Source organism: Scyliorhinus canicula, chromosome 4 (genome assembly GCF_902713615.1).
Source record: "Scyliorhinus canicula chromosome 4, sScyCan1.1, whole genome shotgun sequence".
NCBI classification, from domain to species: domain Eukaryota; kingdom Metazoa; phylum Chordata; class Chondrichthyes; order Carcharhiniformes; family Scyliorhinidae; genus Scyliorhinus; species Scyliorhinus canicula.
Genome location: NC_052149.1, coordinates 152,200,950 through 152,219,587, shown reverse-complemented (window position 1 = coordinate 152,219,587; position 18,638 = coordinate 152,200,950). Strand labels below are relative to the sequence as shown.

The following is an 18,638-nucleotide window of genomic DNA, read 5'->3' as shown; positions in this document are numbered from 1 at the left end:
TATCCACAGCCCCCCAGCCGAAACTCAGCAGACCACGTCGAAGCGAAACCCGAAAAAAGAAAAATGTGAATGAGGCAGCCACCCACCAAGAAGGCCAACAAGGACGAAGGAAGGGAAACCTCGACCTCGGAGCCAGCAGCCACACAAAGTGGCATGGAAACAGGAAGGCGACCCCACGGAGTTCTCAGCACAGACCCAGGCGCAGATGGACAAGCTCATGGGCTTCATTATCGCCGAGCTCCAGAGGCACAGAGAAGAGCAGAAAAAAGACCTTCATAGAGGCCAAAGAGACACGGGCAATGAGGGATGCGATGGCCAAAATGGAGCAACAGCTAGATGCCCAGGAATCGAAGACAAGAGACCCGGAGAAGGTTGCCACAACCAAGGAGACTAGATTGCGGACCTTGAGACCCAACTGGCAAGCTTGATCAAGACTCAGAAGGGCCTGAGGGAGAAAATCGACGGCCAAGAATATAGGTCTCGCCGCTAAAGTTTGAGAATCGTGGGGCTGCCGGAGGGGAAGGAGGGAAGAAACCCCACGGAATACCTCTCAGAGATATTTGGGAAACTGGTCAGCAAAGAGGGCTTTGCCAAGCCCCCGGAAGTGGACCACACCATATAGGTTGCTACGACAGCAGCCCAGCGCTGGGGAACCTCCACGGGGACTGATTGGGAAGTTCCACAAGTATCAAGATAAGGAACGGTTCCTGGGATTGGCGAATCATGCGAGAGGGTGCATGTGGAAGGGGCATCCCATCTGGTTGTACCAGGACATTGGGGCGGACCTGGCCAAGCGCCGGGCCGAATTTCACAGCGCCAATTCTGCCCTCTACAAGAACGGAATGCGGTTTGGCATGCTCTACCCTGCCAGGGTATGAGTCACATACCAGGCAAAGGAGTATTACTTCGATACCACTGAGAAGGCCAACAAATTTGTCCAGGACAACAACATGCAGACAGTAAGAGTGCACATGGCTGAAAAGGCAGAGTATGAAGGCCAAGGGAAAGAAAGATAGGAAATAATACAGGCAGAGAGGGGAAGAGGGTGGGGGTAGGGGGGAGAAAGGCAGACAGGGGTTAAACAGGGGAACCAGATAGAGAAGAGAGTCGCTACACTAGCAAGTAAGTTGGTGCACGGGAGTACCCAGGAGAGAGGGGGCGCCTGGCAGGAGCAAGGAGAAACATGGAATTCAGGGGAAACAAAGGGCAAAAGAAGGGGGGTCAGGGGTATGGAGGGGAGGAGGTGTTAGAGCCAAGGGGGGTGAACTAGGAGGGGGAAACACAAGGGCAAAGAGGGAGGTGGGGAACAAAAATGGGGGGGATTGGTCTGGGGAGAGCACTGGTTGCAATTAGCTACACGTGGAGATGACGAGAAAAGGGAAGTAGTTGGTGGGCATCTTAAATGGCCTGAGAATGAGGGCAGGCCCAATCGGACATGGCCAGGTCCACAAGGTGGATATGGCTATCCCCACAGGAGGAGGGGTGGTGGGGAGTGGGACAGCCCTCCGCCTCATCCGCATTGTTGCATGGAACGTGAGAGGCCTCAACGGGCTGGTGAAGAGATGCAGAATCGTTGCTCATTTTTAGAATCTGAGGGTGTACGCAGCCTTCCTGCAGGAAACACACCTGAGGGAGAGAGACCAACAGCGGTTAAGGAAGGGCTGGATGGGACAAATGTTTCATCGTATTTCGATACCAGGATGAAGGGGGTGGCCATATTAAATATCAGGAGAGTTTAATTTACGGCAACGAGCACAGCGACGGACCCAGGGGAGCGATTCAGGCCGTGGCGGGGGGGGGGGGGGGGGAGAGGGGGGGGGGGGGTTGGTAGACCCTTGGAAGGTCCACCAGCCAGAAGAAAAAAGAGTTCTTCTCTCACGTGCATAAGGCCTACTCACGGATGGACATTTTTGTGATAGGGAAGAGGGTGCTTCCAGGAGTAACAAGGGCAGAACACTCGGGATTGTAATCTCCAACCAAGCGCTGCACTACATCGACGTGTGGTTGGAAAAGGGACGGGCCCAATGCTCCCCATGAAGGCTGGATGCAGCCCTCCTCGCCAATAAGGAATTCTGCACTAAAATATCCCAAGCCAGCGACGATTGTGTATCCTGCAACCAGACAGGGAGGTCTCACCCTCCAAGCTCTGGGAGGCACTGAAGGCAGCGATCAGGGGGAGGGGGGGGGGGGGGGATTATAGGTTATAGGGCCCTTAGGGACAGGAAGGAAAGGGAAACCAAGCAGTGACTGATTAACCCCAGACTGGAAGTGGATCAGCGGTACCCCACCACCCCAACTATAGGCGGAAAAAAAGCTGCAGATGGAATTTGACCTGCACACGAAAACAGTCTATGAACTCCTCCAGGCATTGGGGGGGGGGGGGGGGGGGGGGGGGCTTTAATGAACATGGAGACAAAGCCAGCTGCATGCTGGCACACCAGCTAAGAAAACAGGCAGCCGCGTAAGGTCAGATCAGGGACAGTAATGGGTGGATAGTAGTGGACCCAAACAATGTCAATAAGGCCATTATGAAGGGGGCCCTGCTGCCCACACTGGCCCAGGCCTCCATCTCATCGATCCCCAAAAAGGACAAAGACCCAACAGAGTGTGGATCATATAAACCCATCTCTCTCATAAACACTGACGTGAAAATCCTGGCGAAAGCTCTGGCGAGGCGACTGGAGAGCTGCCTGCCAGATGTGATCACGGAAGATCGGACCGGGTTTGTTAAAGGAAGACAACTAACAGCGAACGTCAGAGGCCTGCTGAACATAGTAATGACCTCACCTGGGGAGAGGACACCAGAGGTGATCATCTCCCTGGGCACGGAGAAAGCCTTTGATTGAGTAGAATGAAGGTACCTCATGGAGGTGCTTGAACGGTTTGGGTTTGAAGAGGGATTCACAAGGTGGGGGAAACTCCTGTACAGCGCTCCTGTGGCGAACGTTCGGACAAACATTTATATCTCCGAACACCTTTGGATGCACAACGGAACGAGGCAGGGGTGCCTGTTATTCCTGCTCCTGTACACACTAGCAATTGAACCACTGGCTACAGACCTTAGATCAGCAGATTGGTGGATGGGCATTCGGAGAGGGGACAGAGAGCATAGAGTTTCATTCTATGTTGATGACCGGCTCCTCTATGTGTCAAACCCCCTGGCTAATATGGGCAAGATAACCAGACTCTTCAGGGAGTTCAATGCCTTCTCAGGTTACAAACTGAACCTGGGTATGAGTGAAATCTTCTTGGTAAACCCCCAAGAGGGAGCGGGGCTGAAACTATTGTTAATGTAACGCAAACTAAGTTCAGGTACCTGGGGATCCAAGTGGCCTACACCTGGAGGAGACTCCACAAATGGAACCTCTCCAGCCTGATGGATGGAACCTGTAAAGATGGAACTCACTCCCTCTTGTGCTAGCCGGGAGGATATAGATGGTCAATATGAACAATTTATCTAGGTTCCTCTTCATATTTAGATTGCTCCCAATCTTCATCTCCAAATCCTTCTTCATCAAAGTTGACAAACTAATCATGGCCTTTGTCTGGGATGGAAGAGTACCGAGAACACGGAAGTTCATTTTACAACGGGGGTGGCATGTGGTGGGGCCTGGCCCCTACCAAATCTTCTGTTCTACCTATAGGCGGCCAACGTGGAGAGGGTGAGGCAGTGGTTAAGGGAGCCAGAGGCAGATTGGATCCGAATGGAGAAGGCCTCCTGCATGGGATCCTCTCTCCGAGTGAGTGGCTGACACACCACACACATACACCAGGAGCCTGGGGGTAATAGCCACCCTTTGGACGTGGAACCAGTTCAGATCCCATTTTGAACTGAGCTAGATGTCCACGGGGGCCCCACCTGCAATAACCACAAGTTTGCACCTTTGGGATGTGGGGAGGAGACAGAGGAACACTGATGGTAGAGGGCATGTACGTGGACTTGTGACCCTGGGGGAGCTCACAGAAAAGTTCCACATTCCCGGAAGGGAACAAGCTAAGATATCTGCAGCTACCTAACTTTCTCAGCAAGGAGATGAAAGAGTTCCCCAAAGGCCCACGCACATACTCCTGGACACGATGGTAGGGCTGGATATATACAGGAAGCTCATGGAAAAGGTTAGAACTCCACTGGATGAAAACAACAAAAGTGGGGAGAGGAACTGAGCACGGAGATAGGGGGAGGACTCTGGATCGAGGCGCTGCACAGGATCAATTTCACCTCCTCCGCACTGTGCTAAGCCTGATACAGCTCAAGGTGGTGAACAGAGCATACCTTACCAAGACGGGAATGAGCAGGTTCTTCCCGGAGGTGGAGGACAAGTGTGAGGGTGCCAGAGCGGTCTGACCAACCACACCCACATGTGCTGCTCATGCCTCAGGGAATTCTGGTCGACCTTCTTCGAGGCTATGTCCATGTTGGTGGGGGTCGAGATGAAGCCGAGCCCATCTGTGGCAGTGTTCGGGGTATCGGAGCACCCAGAGCGCTGGACAGGGAAAGAGATGGACACCTTGACCTGTGCCTCACTGATAGCCAGGCGAAGGCTTCTGCTAGGATGGAAGTCGGCAGCACCGTCCCGGGCCTCAGAATGGCTCCCTGTCCTGGCCGAATTCCTTAGGCTGGGAAAAATAACAGGGTCCGAACAGAGGTTCCACGCCACGTGGAGCAGGTTCACAAACTTATTCACAGACCTGTTTTCAACCAGCAGCCAGTCGGAGGGGGGGGGGGGGGGGGGGGGGGGGGTTTGCTGGAGGCAGTGGTGAGGAAGCTAGCTAGGGGGGGAAGGGAGCATAGAGGGGAAAGGAGGGAAGGGAGGGTGGATCAGGAATGGGGGGATTGGGGCAGCCGCCCAGAGAGAGGAGAGCTAAAGAAGAATAGCGAAGGGAAGAGGAAGAAGGCCATCTACTGGAGGGAGCACATGCTTCACCTAAATGAGGAGCAACAGGGGTAACAAGCAGACCCACCCCTCTCGAAGGCATAAAGACCAAGGGAGGAGGGGGACTCCCTCTCCCTCCACCAACGGAATGAAGGCTACAGACAAACGAGAGGGGAAACCACAAACACACCCAGGATACAGAAAGGGGAAATGAGAAACGACTCCTACCGCTAACCGACAGGAACCCGGACTGTTCTGAAAAACGAACGTTGTTGTACAAATGTAATTACCATCCAGCATTAGAACCCAGTCACTGCTATGGTGCCAAAGAGGGGCCCGAGGCTGGCCGTTCAAACCAATGTCATTGCACGTTATTTAATGTGCGAAACATAGTTTTTTTTTTTCTTCTTTTCTTGTTTATTCTGTAATTGTCATTTGAAATACCAATAAAAATCTTTTCAATAAAAAAATTAAAAACCCAAAAGTTCAAATCTTATGTTTCCATGTTGTAAATATGTAAAATTTATTAAGTCGCAAAAAAGATGATTCTAGTGAATTTTTAAAAATGAAAAGATAATCTAAGAGATTACTAATCTAACAGAAAATACTCAACAAGTCGGTCAATGTTGGTGAGGGGAGAAACACAGTTAGTTGTAATAAAAGTGAAATACTGCGGATGCTGGAAATCTGAAATAAAGACATTACAGACTTGGTTTGAACATGGACAAAAGAACTGAACTCCAGAGGTGAGGTGAGAGTGACTGCTCTTGACACCTAGGCAGCATTTGACTGAGTATGGCATCTAGGAGCCCGAGCAAAACCAGAGTCAACGGGAATCGGGGGGAAAATCTCTGCTGGTTGGAGTCATACCTGGTACAAAGAAAGATGGTTTTGGTTATTGGAGGTCAATCATCTCAGTCCCTGGACATCACTGCAGGTGTTTCTCATGATAGTGTCCTAGGCCCAACCATCTTCAGCTGCTTCATCAATTCCTTCCAACAAAAGGTCAGATGTGGGTTGTTCACTGATGTTTGCACAAAATTCAGTACCATTCGCAACTCCTCAGACACCGAAGCAGTCCACGTGCAAATGCAGCAAGATCTGGACAATATCCAGGCTTGAGCTGTCAAGTGGCAAGTAACATTCGCACCACATAAGTGCCAGGCAATGACCATCTCCAATAAGAGTGAATCAAACCAACGCCCGTTGACATTTAAGGCCACAACCAACGCTGAATCCCCCACGACCGACATCCTGGGGGTTATCATTGATCAGAAGCTATACTGGACTAGCCATATAAATACTGTGTCTACAAAAGCAGATCAGAGGCTAGGAACCCTGTGGCGAGTAACTCACCTCTTGACTCCCCAAAGCCTGTCCACCACCTACAAGGCACAAGTCAGGTGTGTGATGAAATACTCCCCAATTGCCTCGATGAGTGCAGCTTCAACAACACTCAAGAAGCTCAACACAGGGCAGAACGGTGGCGCAGTGGGTTAGCCCTGCAGCCGCACGGCGCCGAGGTCCCAGGTTCGATCCCAGCTCTGGGCCACTGTCTGTGTGGAGTTTGCACATTCTCCCCGTGTTTGCGTGGTTTTCGCCCCCACAACCAAAAGATGTGCAGGCTAGGTAGATTGGCCACACTAAATTGCCCCTTAATTGGAAAAAATGAATTGGATACTCTAAATTTATATTTTAAAAAAAGAAGCTCAACACCATCCAGGACAAATCAGTCCACCTGATTGACACTCCTTCCCAAACTATTCACTCCTTCCACCACCAACGCACAGTAGCGGCAGTGTGTACCATCTACAAGATGCACTGCAGGAACACACCAAGGCTCCTTAGGCAGCACTTTCCAAGTCCAAGACCACTACCATCTAGGACAAGGGCAGCAGATACATGGGAACACCACTTGGAAGTTCCCCTCCAAGTCACTCACCATCCTGACTTGGAAATATATCATCGTTCCTTCATTGTCGTTGGGACAAAATCCTGGAACTCCCTCCCTAACAGCACTGTAGCCGTACCTACACCACATGGACTGCAAAGTTTCAAGAAGGCAGCTCACCACCACCTTCTCAAGGACAATTAGGGATGGGCAACAAATGTTGGCCTAGCCTGCGAAGCCCACATCCCGTAAAATAAATGAATTTAAAAAACCTGGCAGCATCTGTGAAGAGAGAAACAGAATTAACGTTTCAAGCCTCGATGACTTCTTCAGACTATTGTGTTATTTTGGCCAGAATTGTGCACTCAATGCAGCGATAGAGCTTGCCACTGACCTCAAAGAAAATTGCCCACAAGGAACTAGCTATTTCCATTTTGTCAATTTCCCCTTTTCAGATGTCAGTTTTAATCTGGCACCAAGTTAGAGGGATCTCCAGTCATCCAGCACCAGTGATGTCATCAAGCAGAGTAAGCAGCCAATCATATTGAAGAGTTCTCTCAGTCACCAAAAGCAGGCGGTAAAATGCACTGATAACCCTTCACTTTTAATTCACTTTTACAGAAAGCAAAATAAATGATTGGAAAGGGATTAAGCTTGAAGCTAAAATGTCATATTTTTAAAAATTAATTTGAAATTGTGATTATGCTTATAATTATAGAGAATTTGACATTCCAGATATAAACCTTGTTTTCCAGATTCAGAGAGATTTTTTCAAGCAGTAGTTATGAAAATTATTCACTGTTAAAAAACCTAGTTACACTTCAACCAATAGGAGTTTTATAGGGTATTTAATGCAACACCAGCTCCATAACAGGGCAATCTCTCGTCAGTTCAGTGATTTCTCCTTGATTTCTGACTGGGGGTGGGGAGTGAGTTCAATGGTGCACCCAATGGGGCAGCAGAGAATCACTGACAGCAACCTCTGGATTTCTATGTTTAACTTTGCATGTGTGGGCTCCAAAAGTTACTGACAATTTCAGAGGAGTAATCACAGTGAACGCTGACAGTTTCACCATTGCAAAATCTGTAGCAAAAACAGAAAACTGAATTCTTGACAGTTGAAAAGGTCAAATTTGAACTGAGGGGAAGGATGGAGGGATTCTCCAATTCATGGGCGTTATTCATTATCCACTTTCGAGAATTGGATTACATCGAACGTTAGGGGGGGACGCTGGGAGGGTTGGGAGGAGGGGGACTGTATGTGTTAATGGTAACTACGGGTGATTCCTGATTCTTCTGTGTCATCTGTTTATGTTGACATGCGGGCTAATGTTTGGAGTTTGGTGGGGGGATGGGATCGTTGTTATTGCTATGGGGATTGACATTACATTCGTTACTGATCACTGTTTATTGTTGGGTGTAAATTTGGGAGAAAATGAGAATAAAAATATTTTAAAAACACAAAAATTCTGGAAGTCTACCAGATGCTGCCAGACCTGCTGAGTTTCCCCATAATTTTCTGTTTTTCTTTCAGATTCCAGAAGTATTTTGCTTTTATTTTAGTGAAAATCTGGGTCATCTGTTTGAGGTTGATAATTGACCATTTACAGATGTAGATTGGCGTAACTGCAGACCGACCTTTCTGACTAAACAATGCTTTAAGTGGGTGGAATTTGAGCATTTGCTTTGTGGGGACCCTTTATAATGTTCGGTTGTGCGCTCAAACTGCCTAATCTGGTCAATTCAGCACATACGATCGGAAAAGGGCTATTGGAAATATCAAAGTTATTGACACAGTGGCCAGCAGAAGTGCAGAAAGCGACAGAGAGAAGGTCTGAAGTCGAGCAGAACCCAGGGCAGATAAGTTCAGCTGACATCAGAATGGAAAAGCTTGCCTGCAGACATGCAAAACGCAGCAGCAAGACAGATATTAGGATTGAGAAGATCCAACTGGGAATATAGTCTCTATGCAGAAATAAAATAATAATCTTTATTGTCACAAGTAGGCTTACCATTAACACTGCAATGAAGTTACTGTGAAAATCCCCTAGTCGCCACACTCCGGCACCTGTTTGGGTACTGATGAGACCATCAATTCACGTGACACGTGGTTCGAAGCGAACAGTGGTTGTAATCATTTTACAACAGAGCCTGCCTGTGACAAGATGAACTCTAGATGAACTGGCAGGCAGGCTCACAACAGCAACCTTTATACTTCTGGTTAGGGGGAGGAGCCATGGGCGGAGCCCAGTACAACCAGCGCCGGCCCTAGGGTTGCTGGCGCCCCGGGCAAGCTGAACTTCGGCGGCCTTGGGGGGGGGGGGGGGGGGGGCCGAGGGGGGGGGGGGCTGAGGGGGGCCGCGGGGCGGGAGGAGGGGTGGGGCCGAGAGGGGGGGGCCGAGAGGGGGGGTGGGGCCGAGAGGGGGGGCGGGGCCGAGAGGGGGGGGCAGACCCGGGGGGGCGGACCCGGGGGGGGGGCGGGGCGGACCCGGGGGGGGGGGGGGGCGGCGGAGCGGACCCGAGGGGGGGGGGGCGGAACCGAGGGGGGGCGGGGCGGGCGGAACCGAGGGGGGAGCGGGCGGACCCGAGGGGGGGGCGGGGGGACGGACCCGAGGCGGGGGGGGGAGCGGACCCGAGGGGGGGGGGGCGGGGGGGGGGGGGGCGGAACCGAGGGGGGGGCGGGGCGGGCGGACCTGAGGGGGGGGCGGGGGGACGGACCCGAGGCGGGGGGGGGAGCGGACCCGAGGGGGGGGGGCGGAACCGAGGGAGGGGCGGGGTGGGCGGACCCGAGGGGGGGGGCGGGGGGACGGACCCGAGGCGGGGGGGGGGGAGCAGACCGAGCGGGGGGACGGACCGGGGGGGGGGGGGCGCCCTGGGGGAGTGCGGCCACACTGGGGGAGTGTGGCCACCGCGCATGCGCTGGTTGGCGCCGGCCCAACTGCGCATGCGCGGGACCCGAGTCTGGCGCCCCCTAGCACATGGCGCCCCGGGCGACAGCCCGAGTTGTCGGTGCCTTGAGCCGGCCCTGAGTACAACTACACATGATTTAGTTCAAGGTACAGGCTCAACACATGTACAATACAGTGTGGATTATTAGTGTTTATAATTCACCACAGGTACAGAGGGAGAATTCAGAATGCCCAAGTTGCCTTACAGCACATCTTGTGGGATGAAACTAGAGCACCCGGAGGAAATCCACACAGACACAGGGAGAAGGTGCAGATTCCGCAGTCACCCAAACTGGTGACAATGATGGAAGTTATCAAAAGGCCCAGAAGCAGTAGAGAAACAGGCTGAGAGAAAAATGTGTTTTGTGACCCATTTTTAAGAGCTGCTTCAATCGGGATTGGCACCCTTGTGAAAATATGCGGGGAGAGTAAATGAAATTCACGCGGAATTAACCAGGGTTTGCAGGGTACGTGTAAAGAGCACTGAAAACACGGGTCATTTCACATGGTGTGTGTGTGTGTCCATCCGTGGGGTTGTGAGCAACCAAAATGCCACTGAAAAAATAACTGGGGAGAGCAACGGGAAATGGTGCCAGACAGTGGAGCGAGGAGTCTTGTCTTCTGAGAAATTTGAGCCAACACATTCAGACCAAGGAACATGTACAGGGTATTCCTGCGTCCGAGGGGCCGAATGGGCTCCTTCTGTGCTGTGCCAATTCTGTGAATCTTTTAATTGTGCAGTCAGACCTCGCAATTTGGGATTTAGGGCGGCGCTGGTGATAATTTATTTCAAATAAAGTTGACTTGGGAGTGAGAAACATCAAAACGAGTATTTAAAAAAAAACTTTCAATTTTAAAAAACCGCTAGCTTTACTGCAATGGGTGTGACTGGGTCTGTGTTTAGCCTCATGGGTTCACATCCTGCAGTGAAATAAATTGCATTTCGTGGAGAGAAACACGAGTGACCGCACTGGACTTAATATAATGTCCACGATCCACCCCGCTGCGCCGATAGTGCAGCACTGGATATTTAATCGCGGGCGGCTGGGTGTACCCTTGCTGGTCGGCCCTGTTTGCACTAACTGGCAGGGTGCACTCATCAGAATAAAAAGTTGTAAGGATCCTATCGCCTGCCTCCACCTCTGATTGGTTTACATGAGCAGCCCTGCCCCCGAAGGCAGGCTGCTATTGGTCTATTCACCTGTCAATCACCAAGAATGATACGCTAGCACGGCCCTGGTAAACCAATCGTATTACAAAACGAGGAGCGGAAGACACCTACACATGTAGGGGAATTAGCTCAAATGGTAGAGCGCTCGCTTAGCATGCGAGAGGTAGCGGGATCGATGCCCGCATTCTCCAATGATGTCTTTTTGTGAAGGTTAACGTAAAATTAATGCTACCACCTGCTTTTGAGAAATATACTTTAAAAAAAACTTATATCATTTGTTTATATTTTCCTTTTTATTTTAGAGTACCCAATTCCTTTTTCCCCCCTAATTAAGGAGCAATTTAGCATGGCCAATTCACCTACTCTTCACATTTTATGGGTTGTGGAGGTGAGACCCACGCAGCCACTGGGAGAATGCGTAAACTTTTCATTCCATTTAACATCTATAAATCAGCACTGACTGAGAGTGTGGTGAGACAGATGCATTCTAAAGAGAATTAAACAGTTATCTGAAAAGGGGTTCAGGGGAGAGGTGGGAGAATGGCACTAAGGGAATTGCTTCATGCATCACTAGGTGTAGCTGACGGGCTTTTCTGGAGGTTAATGCTAAATAGCAGTGCAATATTGGGTGCTGGATTCTCCGATTTCCAGGCTATGTCCGGAGGATCCGTGGCGTTTTACGTCAAAACAATCTGCGTCACCCCAGCACTGATCTTCTGACCGGTGAGGGGCTAGCAGCCGTGTCACATAAAACGCCCGGCCTTCACGAAATAAACGGTCGGAGAATTGCCGGGTACGACCTGCAGCAGTCGCACCGTACAACATGACGCTGCCCATGCGCGGACCTGATTTGCCAGATAGTGCACCCCTGGACACCCACTCGCCACCACTTGCCACCCCCCACCAGTCCCCCCAGCCTTCGCCAAAGCCCCCCCCCCCCCCCCCCCCCCCCCGGCTAGCAGCACAGCTCCCGGCCAACTGTGGCGGCGCTAGACAAAGTTCGCAGCCGCCACGCTGTGTTCCCAACCACTGAGACCATACGTCCTCCGTGCGGTCGGGAACTCAGCCCATCGGGGGGCGGAGGATTGGGGGAGGGCCTTCAGGTAACGTCTCGATGATGCTGTTTTGGAGGGAGCGGAGCACACGAAAACAGGTGCTGCCCTCATTCCATCATAAAACGGGATTCTCCGCCTGATCGCCGATTACGAAATTGGCTTCGGGGAATGGAGAGTCCCGCCCTAGGTATTTTAAACACTATTTAATGGAAGGTTTTAAGATATCTCTCAGGCTAAGGTTTTGATACAGAGCGTATGTAATCAACATATCTCCTGCTTGTAGATGTGCTAGTTATCCTCGATAATGGCTGTTCTTGCTCTATCCACCACTTTCACTGTGTACCTATGTGATGGCAAGTGGAAAATTAAAATATGCTGATCACTAACTTCCAAAAATCAGTGGCGAGATTCTCCGTTCCCCAACGCCGATCGGGCAGAGAATCCCTTTTTACGCCGAAATCGGGGGCGGCGCCTGTTTGAAACAAAAATATTTTAAACAAAAATAATGTTTATTCTATGAACCCAGTTAACATTTTATAAACATACAGTAAACATCTTAGCAACCATCAATTCAAATACACTCCCCAAAGAATATCAGTACTCTATAAGACATCCATAAGACAAAAACCCTTTTTACAGAAGGACGCCAGGTTTAAATTCTCTACTGAGAGCAGTTACCACTTTGAAATCACCAAAGGAACATTCTTTAGCTTGCAGAGATTCATACACATCTTTCTGTGACTGCAGCTTCTCCAAATCTAAAACAAAACTAAAACAGAGCCACAAAGCAGCTTTTCAGCTTAAAATGAAAGTGAAAGACACACTCTGACATCACTGCTGCCATTTGAGAAACGCACATTTCTGAAAGGGACTCTTCTATGACAATGGCATGGTTGACTTTTGATCCCAGCCATGCAGGAACCTGGCGTGGCAGCTGCGGACTGTGCCCAGCGCCGCCACAGTTGGGCGGGAGCTGTGCTGCTGGCCAGGGGGTTGGGGGGTAAACATTTTTTTTAAGGTTAATGGGGGGGGGGGGGGTGGCTGTTGGGTTACTTACTGGTTAGGGTGGATACGTTGACTTGAGTAGGGTGATCATTGCTCGGCACAACATCGAGGGCCGAAGGGCCTGTTCTGTGCTGTACTGTTCTATGTTCTATATGAGGCGCCCAGAATCATAACCGGGTGAAGTAATTATTTTACTTAATATACTATGCGGCCCTTTAAAATTGTGAATTTCTGAATGTGGCCCTTGCACGGAAAAGTTTGCCCACCCCTGCTCTAGATGTTCATCAGTGGAAAGAGGCAGAGTGTGAGTGCCTCGTATCTTTTATAGTCAGATCCCGCCCCTGAGTGTCCTGCCTGCTTATTGGTCATATACTGTTCTCTCTGTCCATTAGCTGCTTGTCTGTGCCTGCCTGTATATCATTATGTGTGTGTCTGCATATCATGACAGGCACCACCTGGAAGATCGGGTCTGCGCACGGTCGGCGCCATGTTTTACGGTGTGACCGCTGCGGGTCGTCACCGTGCGCTTGCACGGCCACGGACTCGGCCATTCTCTGGCCAGTTTATTTTGTGGAGGCGAGGAGTTTTATGTGGTGCGGCTGCTAGCCCCTCACCAGTGAGGGGGCGCCATCGATTGTTTCCACATAAAACACCACGGATCCTCTGCACTTAGCCTCAGAATCGGAAAATCTGGCCCCGGTATATCAAGAACACTTTGATATATGCAAGTTCATGATGTTACAATAATGCTGCTGAAGTGTTGGCTAATGTAGACTTGAGAGATGAACAGACACTTCCAACACTGATGAAAGTTCAACTCAATTTTATTAACTACTTCTAACTAACTAACACACGATGACTGTGGGTCTAAATGATGCTAACTTAAACTAGAGACCTAAGCCTTGTCCGAACCAGTTGATTCTCTCAGCACGTGGTGTGAGTCCGTGCTGGGCTGGATGAGTTCTTGTTACACTGAGAGGCAGCACCCAGAATGAGCGGGAACCATGGTGCCCTCTGCCTTTATAGTATGTGTATTCTAACTGGTGATTGGCTGCGGTGTTTGTACATGTTGATTGGTCCCTGTGTGTGTCCATCAGTGTGTGTCTGCACCATGATATACTGGTGTATATTATGACATCCCCCCTTTTATTAAAAAAATGTTGATATAGGCATGTGATAATAAATAGTGTGGGTGTGTGGAGAATGTACCTAGCTACGTGTGAGGTGCGAAGACATATGTACAAAGCTATATCCAGGGAACAAGACTATTTACAGAGGAAGGTGCCTGGTGCAGATGACTACCATGAACTGGAAGAACCAATGAATCTATTTACAAATTACTGGATAACGAATGCAACAATAAAGGATATAGGAGAAAAAAAACATTTCAGAGAGTCCACATGTGTGAAGAGTTCATAAATTCAGTCTCTGAGGTGGGCGACGAACTCTGGTTGACCAGATAATAATGTCATCGACATATACCCGGACGCCGTCGATCCCCTCCATCATCTGCTCCATGATCCGGTGAAAAACTTCGGACGCAGAGATGATGCCGAATGGCATCTGGTTGTAGCAGAACCTGCCAAAGGGTGTGTTGAACGTACACAGCTTCCTGCTTGACTCATCTAATTGGATCTGCCAGAAACCCTTCGAGGCATCCAGTTTTGAGAATAGTTTGGTGTGGGCATCTCGGACGTGAGCTCCTCATGTTTCGGAATCGGGTGGTGCTCCCGCATGATATTCTGATTCAGATCTTTAGGATCAATACAGATCCGCAGCTCGCCGGACGGCTTCTTGATACAGACCATGGAGCTTACCCAGTCTGTGGGTTCCGTGACCCTAGAAATGACTCCTTGGTCCTGGAGGTCCTGGAGCTATTGCTTGAGGCTGTCCTTGAGGGGCGCTGGGACTCTGCGAGGTGCGTGGACAACAGGCGTGGCGTTGGGCTTGAGTAAGATTTTGTACGTGTAGGGGAGCGTGCCCATGCCTTCGAAAACATCATGGTATTGCTGAATGATGGAGTCGAGTTGCGCCTTGAAGTCTGTGTCAGAGGATGCAGACACATCGCTTGAAGAGAGAGTATACTCTCTGCAATAAGTGGAGCAGCTTGCATGCCTGCGCACCAAGCAGGGAGGCTTTTGAGGCAGCAACAATCACGAACGGGAGAATGACTGTGTGAGCACGATGTGTCACCTCAAGGCGGCAGGAGCCGCTGGCGGCGATGGCATTGCCATTGTAGTCCAGCAATTTACATGCAGATGGCAGGACAGCAGGCTGTACGCAGAGCTTGCGAAAATCAGACGATGCGATGAGATTGGCAGAAGGGCCAGTGCCCAGGCGGAATCTGACAGGGGACCGGTTGACCATAAGGGTGGCACACCACTGATCATCCTGGCTGACGCTGTGGACGTGGACAGGTTCAGTGCCACACTTGGGGGACATCCTGTTTGTAGTAACAACGCCGATTTGGAACGGGACCTGTGGGTCATTGCAGACACAGTCGAATCAAGTTCTAGAGTAGGTTCATTGATGGCAGGCTGGATAGCCCTGACGTCTCTGTGGGGCTGGGTGGACCTTCGAAAAACAGCAGGCATGGAAGATCTGCACATTGCAGCGTAGTGGCCTCGTTTGCCACACTGCAGGTAGCATCGGGACATTGCCGCTATAAGTGGGCGGAGCCGCAGTTGCCGCACGACGGAGCGTCGGGACGTTTGTCGCTCCCCCGCGCATGCGCAGGAGATCCAGCGTAGCGCACACCTGCATGAAGCGGTCTGTGACGTCAGCACGCTCGCTGCGTGTAAGCGCGGGACACTGCAAAAAGCACGTGAAATGGCCGCCATCGTTCAGATCCAGAGCCTGAAAAGATTTAATCATTTGGACCCATTCTGCCTCGTAAGGGGCTTGCTGTGCTGTTTCAGCAGCCTGGATGCATGAGTAGCGCATGGAGGCATGTTCATGAAGTACACAGGTCTCAATGGCTGTGGAGAGAGTGAGCTGCTTTACTTTTAGTAGCTGCTGGCGCAGGGGCTCAGATTGAACACCAAAAACAATCTGTTCACGGAGCATGGAGTCAGAGGTGGACCCGTAGTTGCAGGACTGCGCAAGGACGCAGAGGTGGGTAATAAAGGACTGGAAAGGCTCGTCCTTACCCTGAGTTCGCTGCTGAAACATGTATCTCTCGAAGCTCTCATGGACCTTGACCACGCAGTAGCTATTGAACTTCAGAATTATGGTCTTGAACTTCAATTTGTCCTCCCCCTCATCGAAGGTGTGCGAGTTGTAAATGTGCAGAGCATGGTCACCGGCTGTGAAGAGGAAGAGAGCAATCTTCCGTGCGTCTGAGGCAGCTTCCAGGTCCCTGGCTTCGAGGTACAGCTGGAAGCGCTGTTCAAAAAGTTTCCAGTTTGAGCCGAGATTCCCTGCAATGCGAAGAGACGGTGGCGGGTGAATAGAGTCCATTCTGTAGGATGGCACGAGACTGGTGGATGGCAGATCACTGAAAGATAGGTCTCAGAAGTGCGAGCATTCCTCAACTCCTGGTATCATGAAGTGTTGGCTAGTGTAGACCTGAGAGATGAACAGGCACTTCCAACACTAATGAAGGTTCAACTCAATTTTATTAACCAATTCGAACTAACTAACACACGATGACTGTGGGTCTAAATGATGCTAACTTAAACTAGAGACCTAAGCCTTGTCCGAACCAGTTGATTCTCTCACCACGTGGTGTAATCTGTGCTGGGCTGGATGAGCTCTTGTTACACTGAGAGGCAGCACCCAGAATGAGCAGGAACCATGGTGCCCTCTGCCTTTATAGTGTGTGTATTCTAACTGGTGATTGGCTGCTGTGTTTGTACATGTTGATTGGTCCATGTGTGTGTCCATCAGTGTGTGTCTGCACCATGATATACTGGTGTGTATTATGACAGTTGCCATTCCTTTATTATGCTGCAGCAAAACAAAGCAGATAAATCATGCTGGGGCAAATCCAATCGTGATAGGGTACAAAATTGGTGGTGCATTTATAGGTGGGACATAGCTTCCACCCCCAACCACCCCCCTCACCAACACTCATCCACCAACATCCCCTTGAAATGTTTTTATATTTATTTTAAAAAAAGATATTTTGGTTAACTTTAAGCTTTTTTCTAATTCACAATTTTCAGGTTTGTGAGTGTGAAAGTTACAAAACATACAACATCCACTGTTCCAGACACAATTCATAAGATACTCTACCTCTTCAGATGCTATGAACCTAACTCACATTGCTCTTACCATGCTCCTCCACACAGTCTCTTCTTCCTCCCCACTCCTGCCCAGTTTAAACCGGTGCATTTTGTCCCATCCACGCTCCTTAGTTGAACATGGGGCGCGATTCTCTGCTCCCTACGCCGCGTGGGAGAATCGTGGGAGGGCCCCCTGACAAATTTCACGCCCTCCTCGCGCCCCCCGTGATTCTCCGCTCGCCCCCCCCCCCCCCCCCCCCCCCCTCCCCGCGCTGAAGAATCGCCGCTCGCCATTTTTCATGGCGAACAGCGATTCTCCGACCCGGATGGGCCGAGCAGCCTGCCGTTCACGACCGTTTCATGATGGCGGCAACCACACCTGGTTGCTGCCGTCGTGAAATGGGTGTGGAGATCCCTGTTTGGGGCTTGTAGGGGGCCTGGTGGGGAATGAGCACCACGACTGTGCTCGGGAGGGGACAGGCCCCACCGATCGTCGGGCCGGCGTCTCAATTGGACACACTATTTCCTCTCCGCCGCCCCGCAAGATCATGCCGCCATCATGTCTTGCGGGGCGGCTGAGGGGAAAGACGGCTACTGCGCATGCGCGGGTTCGAGCTGTCAGCGTCGTGATGTCAGCTGTGCATGCGCGGCTGACGCCATTAGGCACGTCGGCCACGTCATTCTCGGCACGACGCCCCCGCGGCCGATATTTACGGAGCGCCGCTCCTAGCCCCGCTGGGAGGGGTGAATAGGGGGCGAGGAGCGGCCTCCGAGGCCGTCGTGAAACTCAGCCGAGTTCACGACGGCCCTCCCGATTTTTCCCGGGAGCGGAGAATTCCGCCCATGATCTTTCAATCTCAACACGTTTTGTGCTGACACTTCCCCTCCTACACCGCATTCTTCCCCAGTTCATGCTCGGACTTGCCTTCCCCTTCTTAGTTAATGCTGAAATAGTCCGATCTCTGTCTTTGTTCATGCTTGAACTCTCATTTCTGAAGGCTACTTCCAGCCCCAGTATCCCTTGTGCCCCTAGAGCACCACTCCCAACCTCTGTACCCTTACCTCTCCCCCTCCTTCCCTCCTTTCTGTCTCCTTTTGTCCTTCCCTATCTGTAATCTCTTCAAGTTACATAACCCTCCAAGATATCGACATCCCCCTAATTCTGGCCTCAGGAATGGAAAAAGAAAAAAATTACTCAGCAAAGAAACTTCAGAAAACACATAGAAGATGATACAAGCAGAGCTTCTGATCTAAAGTAGTTGAACTCAAAATGTTGAGTTCAAGTCCAGAAGGCTGAAAAGCACCAAGGCGAAAGATGATGGATATGCTGTTCCTCTAGCTTGTGTTGAACTTCATTGAAAGACTGTAGCAGGGCGATGGACAGAAAGGTCAGAGTGGAAGCAATGTGGAGAATTAAAGTGAAAGAAACAGGAAACTTAGGGTTATACTTCCAGACTGAACAGAGGCA

The 18,638-nt window shown here is 50.7% G+C and overlaps 1 non-coding gene across 1 annotated transcript; it reads left to right on the top strand.

Annotated features, from left to right (window-relative positions):
* The first annotated feature begins 11,002 nt into the window (after positions 1 to 11,002).
* On the top strand, positions 11,003 to 11,075 carry trnaa-agc. Its single transcript has one exon. It is a non-coding gene; the product is annotated as a tRNA-Ala (tRNA).
* The last annotated feature ends 7,563 nt before the right edge of the window (positions 11,076 to 18,638 follow it).